General features: G+C 43.4%; 1 long non-coding RNA gene across 1 annotated transcript; it reads left to right on the top strand.

The window, feature by feature from the left end:
- The first annotated feature begins 5289 nt into the window (after window positions 1-5289).
- On the top strand, window positions 5290-6038 carry LOC110094387. Its single transcript, XR_002302860.2, has 2 exons — window positions 5290-5419; window positions 5507-6038. It is a non-coding gene; the product is annotated as an uncharacterized LOC110094387 (long non-coding RNA).
- The last annotated feature ends 969 nt before the right edge of the window (window positions 6039-7007 follow it).

Here is a 7007-nt window from a genome sequence, read left to right as displayed (position 1 = left end):
GCTCACTTTAAATGAATACATTATTATGTGCAGTCGAGTACAAATGAGGCCCTTCTTTGGGGGAGGGTCATAGCTTAATGTAATAAATATACATCATATAGTGTGTATTATAAATAGTTGGGACTTGAAAGAATCACTATTGGTACATCTATTTGGTCAATAGAATCATAACCGGCGGGCGGCGAAGGTCGGAAAGACTACAATCTGGCTATGGAGGTGGAAAGGATCGTAGTCGGTGGGCGATAGTGGTCAGAAAGATCGTTGTTTGGCAACGAATGTCGGAAGGATTGTAGTCGGCAGGAGACAGTTGTCAAAAATTATGTTGTCTTGTGAAGGAGATCGGAAAGACTGTAGTCGGCTAGTGATGAGGTTGGAATTAAGTTCGTCGATGGGCAGAAGTTTGACGTTGGGTAGAAGTCTGACGAAAGTTTGATGATGCGCAGAAGTCCAACGACAGGTGGAAGTCGAGTGACGGGCAGAAGTCATGCGTCGCGTATAAATTCAGCGACGGTAGGCTACCGGGTGGAAGTCCAACAGTGGTCGAGGAAGAGTCTGGTGGAAAGTATAAGAACAACATAATACTTGTATTTACAAACCTGTATTTACAGCTTATACCATTATTTCTCTATTTATATTCTACCGAGCTGTAACTATTTGATTCAATAAACTAAAATACATTTCTCTCTTTCTCCTTTCTGCATTGTCTTCTTGTTCCTTTCTTGGTTTTGAGTCTCCCTTTTATGCTCTCATGGTATCAGAGCTCTAATGGGAGAACAAGAATCAATGAACATTCTTCCACCCTCCTCCCCTTCCCCCTCTGTTCAAGCTTCCATCGGAAACAACCACATCCCTCCAGCCCTCAAATTCTTGGTTTCTAACATCAAAAATCTTGCACCCCATCCTCTGTCTATAGAAAATTACCCCATATGGCGTGTACAGCTTCTTCAACAATTCACGGCCAACGGCTTTGAAGGTCACCTCACCGGATCGGCTTCCCCTCCGCTCGACACCACCTCTGTCGAGTATGCCCAATGGCGCCTCGTCGATAACAATCTCCTATCGGCTCTCTTCTCAACGGTAACCCAACCAATTCTGCCTTACATCATTACGACCACCACTGCCAGCGAAGCATGGGCAGTTCTTGAACGTCGTCTACAGCCCACCAGCCGATCCCGCGTAATGCAACTCAAGAACGAGTTGTATCGCGTCCAGATAAAGGATCAGAACATGCAACAATACCTTACACGCATTAAGACCATCGTCGACAACATCACCGCCTCTGGCTCTCAAATCGACTCGGAGGATATCATGCTTCATATCTTGAACGGACTACCTCCTACCTTCAATGCGTTCAAGGCTACGATTCGGAACTCTCTCGTCCCGATCGACCTTGACACGTTTTACTCGATGTTGTGCAACGAAGACATTCATCTTCAGCAGGAAATTCATCAAGAACAACTCACGGCTTCCGCACTCTACTCCGCCATCTCCACCAACTCCCGCAATCGCACCTTCAACAACAAGCGCTCGGGCAAACCAAAGACCTCCTCGAACACCCCTGTCACTCCAACTTACATCCAGCATCTTCCATCCACTACGAATCTCGCTAGACCGACTTGCCAAATCTGTGGCAAAGTCGGCCACATTGCTCTAAACTGCTGGCATCGAAACAATCCCAAATACGCCCCGACGGATTCTCGACCGCCTCGCGCTCTTCTTGCCACTCAGAACAACTCCGGTAATCAAGATTGGGTCCTCGACACCGGGGCCACGTCTCACTTAACACCGGATATCTCTCATCTCACGTACCCGACCACCTATCAAGGCTCGGACACCGTCTCCACAGCAAACGGATCCACACTCCCCATATACAACAATGGTCCGGGTCTACTTCCTCTCCCGGACTCAAACCGTAAGCTTGTCCTTCATAATCTTCTACATGTACCGGAACTTACTCACAACTTACTTTCTGTATCCAAATTAACTAAGGACAATTCTTTATCTATTACTTTTGATGCTAACGGTTTCATCATAAAGGACCTTCGGGACAAGCAAACTCTTCTTCTTGGTCGACTTCATAACGGTCTGTACAAGATCAGCTCTCTCGGAAACAGCTCTCCAACGGCTCTTACGGTCATCAACAGGCCTTCTCCTCCGTGGCATTCGCGTCTGGGACATCCCGGTCACGACACGCTCATCAAACTTGCAGGACAGATTAAAGATTTAGTTCCTGTAAACAAATCTATTTCTTGTGCATCTTGTAATAAGGCTAAAAGCCATAAGATCTCTTTCAATAAAAGTACTACAGTTTCTTCTAAACCATTTGACTTAATTCACACCGACGTTTGGGGCCCTACGGCCTTCCCTTCGACCGATGGTTACCGATATTATATCATCTTCATAGATGATCACACTAGGTTCACTTGGATTTACTTCTTGCACGCCAAACATCAAGTACTTGCCACCTTTCGACACTTCTGTAAAATGGTGCACACTCAATTCCACACCACACCTAAAATCCTTCGCTCTGATGACGGAGGCGAATACACTAGTCACGCTTTTAAAACCTTCTTACAAGATCACGGTATTCTACAACAATTGTCCTGTCCCTACACGCCCGAGCAGAACGGTTTATCTGAACGTAAGCATCGCCATCTCCTCGATATCACTCGTGCTATCATGTTAGAATCCGGGACCCCTAATAAATTCTGGATGGAGGCGATATCTACTGCAAATTACTTAATCAATTTCCTCCCCTCCAAAGCTGTTTCCGGCAGCATTCCATTCAAACTCTTACACGGCCGAGACCCTCATTTCCATCTTCTTCGCACCTTCGGATGCTTATGCTACCCATGGCTTAGACCTTATATCTTCGATAAATTTTCTCCTAGATCTCAAGCTTGCGTGTTCGTCGGTTATTCCCCTATCCACAAAGGTTATAAATGCTATGATCTATCCACAGGGAAAACTCATATCTCTCGTCATGTTGTTTTCTACGAGCACCAATTCCCTTATAAATCCATCACCACATCCGACAGAACTTCTACTCCTCTACCTGACAGTCACATTCCTCCGACTCTGCTAATTCCCACTTCAGCTCAACCCATACACACGACCCCTCAATCCGTTACCACTTCTCCTCCTAGCAATTCTGTCAACAATATCATTTCTTCTCCCGATCCAATCTCTTCAGCCAGCCATCCAGCTTCTCAAACCGTCCTCCTTCCCTCTGTCTCTATCCAGCACGGACCTCCCACTCACCCCATGCAGACTAGATCCAAGTCCGGCATTCACAAACCAAAACAAATTCTCAATCTTCTGGCTCACAGTAACAATTCTATCACCCCGGCTACCTACAATCAGGCCGCTAAGTCGTCTCACTGGCAGCAAGCTATGCTCACCGAATTCAATGGCCTGAAACAGCAAGCGACGTGGACTCTAGTTCAGCCTCCTGTCAACAAACCGGTACTTGGATGTAAGTGGACCTACAAAATCAAATTACTACCTAACGGTAACATAGACAGATACAAGGCCCGCTTGGTCGCACTCGGCTATAACCAACAATTCGGAATTAATTACAATGAGACCTTCAGTCCCGTCGCCAAGATGACCACGATTTGTCTCCTTCTTGCTCTTGCTGTCAATCGGAATTGGCCCATACATCAACTAGATATTGCCAATGCCTTTCTCCATGGCGATCTCCCGGAAGACATTTACATGCGTCAACCGCCCGGTTTCGTCGATCAACAAAATCCCACGGCGGTCTGTAAACTTCATAAGTCTCTTTATGGTCTCAAGCAGGCTCCTCGCCAATGGTTCCAAAAGCTAACAAGCTTTCTCCAATCGAAAGGATTCACAATCAGCCGCGCTGATCCCTCTCTCCTTATTCTTGACTCCAATTCTTCTCTGATTTTTATTCTCATTTATGTGGATGACTTCTTAGTAACAGGAAATGATCCAACCACAATTCAAATCTTACTTCAGCAGCTGCGGTCTCAATTCGCTCTCAAACAGCTCGGCAACATCTCCCTCTTCCTCGGTATCCAGGTACTTCAATCCACAAATGGATATTTTCTATCTCAGCAACACTATGCCACAAAACTTCTTATTGATGCAGGCTTTGAGAATAGTAAGTCGGCACCGACCCCCATAGCTCCTTCACCCACAAAGCTCGGACAGACTACTCAACCTTTTCCTGATCCCACGCTCTACCGTCGTCTCGCCGGATCGCTGCAATACTTAACCATCACAAGGCCGGACATTGCCTTCGCAACCAACCGTGTCTGCCATCATATGCAAAATCCGACCGAGCAAAATTACAAAGATCTAAAACGCATTCTCCGGTATATCAATGGGACTCTCTCGCACGGTCTGCCAATTTCCCCCGGATCCCTCGAGCTGCACTCTTACTCCGACGCTGATTGGGCATCGGATTCCTCGGACAGAAAATCAATCTCTGGATTCTGCACGTTCCTCGGCCCGAATCTCATATCCTGGACTGTGAAAAAGCAAGCGACAGTTGCCAAATCTTCTACCGAAGCCGAATATAGGTCTCTCTCCGCAGCTAACTCGGAGGTAGTTTGGCTTCGCAGACTGGCTGCCGAGCTTCATCTTCCACAACCGAATCCTACAACCATTCATTGCGACAACACCTCAGCCATCGCAATCGCAAAGAATCCAGTCTTCCACGCTCGGACCAAACATATAGAGATCGACTACCACTTCATTCGTCAACAGATCAGCGCCGGCGACATCAAATTGGTTCACATATCCTCTAAAGATCAAGTCGCCGACATCTTCACTAAGCCGTTCTCTATCACTCGGTTCAACGAGCTTCGTACCAAATTAACCATTCGCCCCACGAATGCTTAATTTGAGGGACGATATAAGAACAGCATAATACTTGTATTTACAAACCTATATTTACAGCTTATACCATTATTTCTCTATTTATATTCTACCGAGCTGTAACTATTTGATTCAATAAACTAAAATACATTTCTCTTTGATTTGGACTCATTTGGGCTCAGATTGAGTCTAATTTGGTGTCGTTGGGTTCGTATTTTCAAGACGTTTAGTTCGACTATAAGTTTGTTGAAATCGGAGTTCAGATGCTCCTGAATTTAATTTTTAAAGTTTTCAACTTAATTATGCTTAGAGATTCGTGCCCGATTAAAATAATTTTTTGATGATATATCAAATATATTAAATAATTTTGAATTATTTGATTAAGTATATCATAGAATTTTCTTATTTTATTAAATTTAAAAAATATATTAAATAAATAATTGCACATTTAAAAAAATTATTGACGTGCTAAGTGCGTTATATATCTTTATATATTCGGCAATGGGGGTAATCCTTCGTCTCATTCCCGGGAAGGGAGAAGTAGTGACGAAGCAAATCAGAAGGAAATACGGTAATTTTTGACTTCGAAGTCTCGCTCGATATTTTTCTGCGGAAGGTTTTTCGGAGAAGTTCTCTCACACGTCCAGCTAAATTTCAGGATTCAGAAGGGCAGTCCCCTGAAATTCGCGAGGAAATTCTTCCACCGCTCCTTCCATGAATCCTACTTGTCCCCTTCTGAGACATTATCGGATCCATGTAACCTTTCATCGCTCCTTCCATGAATACTCGTCCATTTTGAGACATTATCGGACCCATTTACCGCATCATCCTTTTCGGCCTTTGGTCCGTTTCCATTTTCCGTCACGCGCCCCAATGCCCCGCTCCTTCCACACAACTTCTTCTCCTTCTCGATCTCTTGAATCTTCGTGTAGAAGGAAGCTTTTTTTCGAGGAGTATATTAAGAGTTGAGACTGGGAGAGGGAGGAGACCAGGGGTGAAGAAGCAAGAGGATATGGAGAGTTACCTGAACCAGAATTTCAGCGGTGTGCTGTCGAAGAACTCGTCGGAGGAAGCGCTCCAGCGGTGGCGGAATCTCTGCGGCTTAGTAAAGAACCCGAAGCGGCGGTTTCGCTTCACAGCCAACCTTTCCAAGCGATGGGAGGCCGCGGCAATGAAGCGTTCCAACCAGGTCTAGTTTTTCTTTTGCCCGAAATTTCAATTTTGCGACCTTCTTTTCGTTCCCTCCTTAGAAGTTCAAGCCATGATAAGTAGGGACTTGTTATAAAAAAAAAAAAGTAGGGACCTGTTATGTAGCTTCTACAGGTTGCAATGATTGCAATTTTTATATTATAATAAAAGTTGTGTAAGAAATAAAAAAGACACTGAAATTTATTTGATAGAACCTAATTGTTGCTTTTAGCTGTTTATGCACTTCGTTTTTGAGGAAATTGAGGGAGAAGTGATTTCTCCTTGAAAGAAGAAGGAAAATCTATCCTTTTTTTTTCTTTATTTTGTTTTGAAAAATTTTAAATTGGCTAAAAGTTCTAATTTGAATAGAGAAGAAGTGAAGTTTCATCGTGAAGCGTTTATTATGCCATCCTTTCAGTGGCTTTTGGATGAAAAAAAAAAAATGTATCGAGTAGTCTTGGTTGGAAACATATCACAATTTTTTAAGTTTGGAGAAATTATTTTGTGCGGAGATCAGACTACGAGAATCGTCTGGATTTGTTGCGCTTTAGCTATCCTTTTGCTGCGCTTTTGCAAATATTCAACAAAAGGGTAGCAAAAGCATACTGAGTATTTGCAAAGGCACAGCAAAAGAGCAGATAAAGTGCAGCAAATCCGGATGGTTCTTGCTTTCCGGTCTCCGTACAAAATAATTTCTCTTAAATTTGATACTAGCTTCACGTTTCCACAAATTAAAAAATAATTCTCCCTCAAATTTCTTAAATTCAAAAATGTCTTTCATAAATCTTAATCTATTTTCTAGTCTCTAATAAAGTGTCTTTCAATATTTTATTTTCAGGCACGTGACTTAAATTTAAACAGATCATGATATTTTTTTCTCGTTTGGACCTACTAATATAATTTTTGTTTTGTTATTTGGCTCTATATTTTTTGCCCATAGCTTCTGCCAATTTTTGCATTAATGTTTTGTA

This window comes from Dendrobium catenatum, unplaced genomic scaffold (assembly GCF_001605985.2).
Source record: "Dendrobium catenatum unplaced genomic scaffold, ASM160598v2 original_scaffold_276176, whole genome shotgun sequence".
NCBI lineage: Eukaryota > Viridiplantae > Streptophyta > Magnoliopsida > Asparagales > Orchidaceae > Dendrobium > Dendrobium catenatum.
Note: the sequence above shows the minus strand (reverse complement) of the source record. Positions and strands in the feature narration are given on the sequence as shown.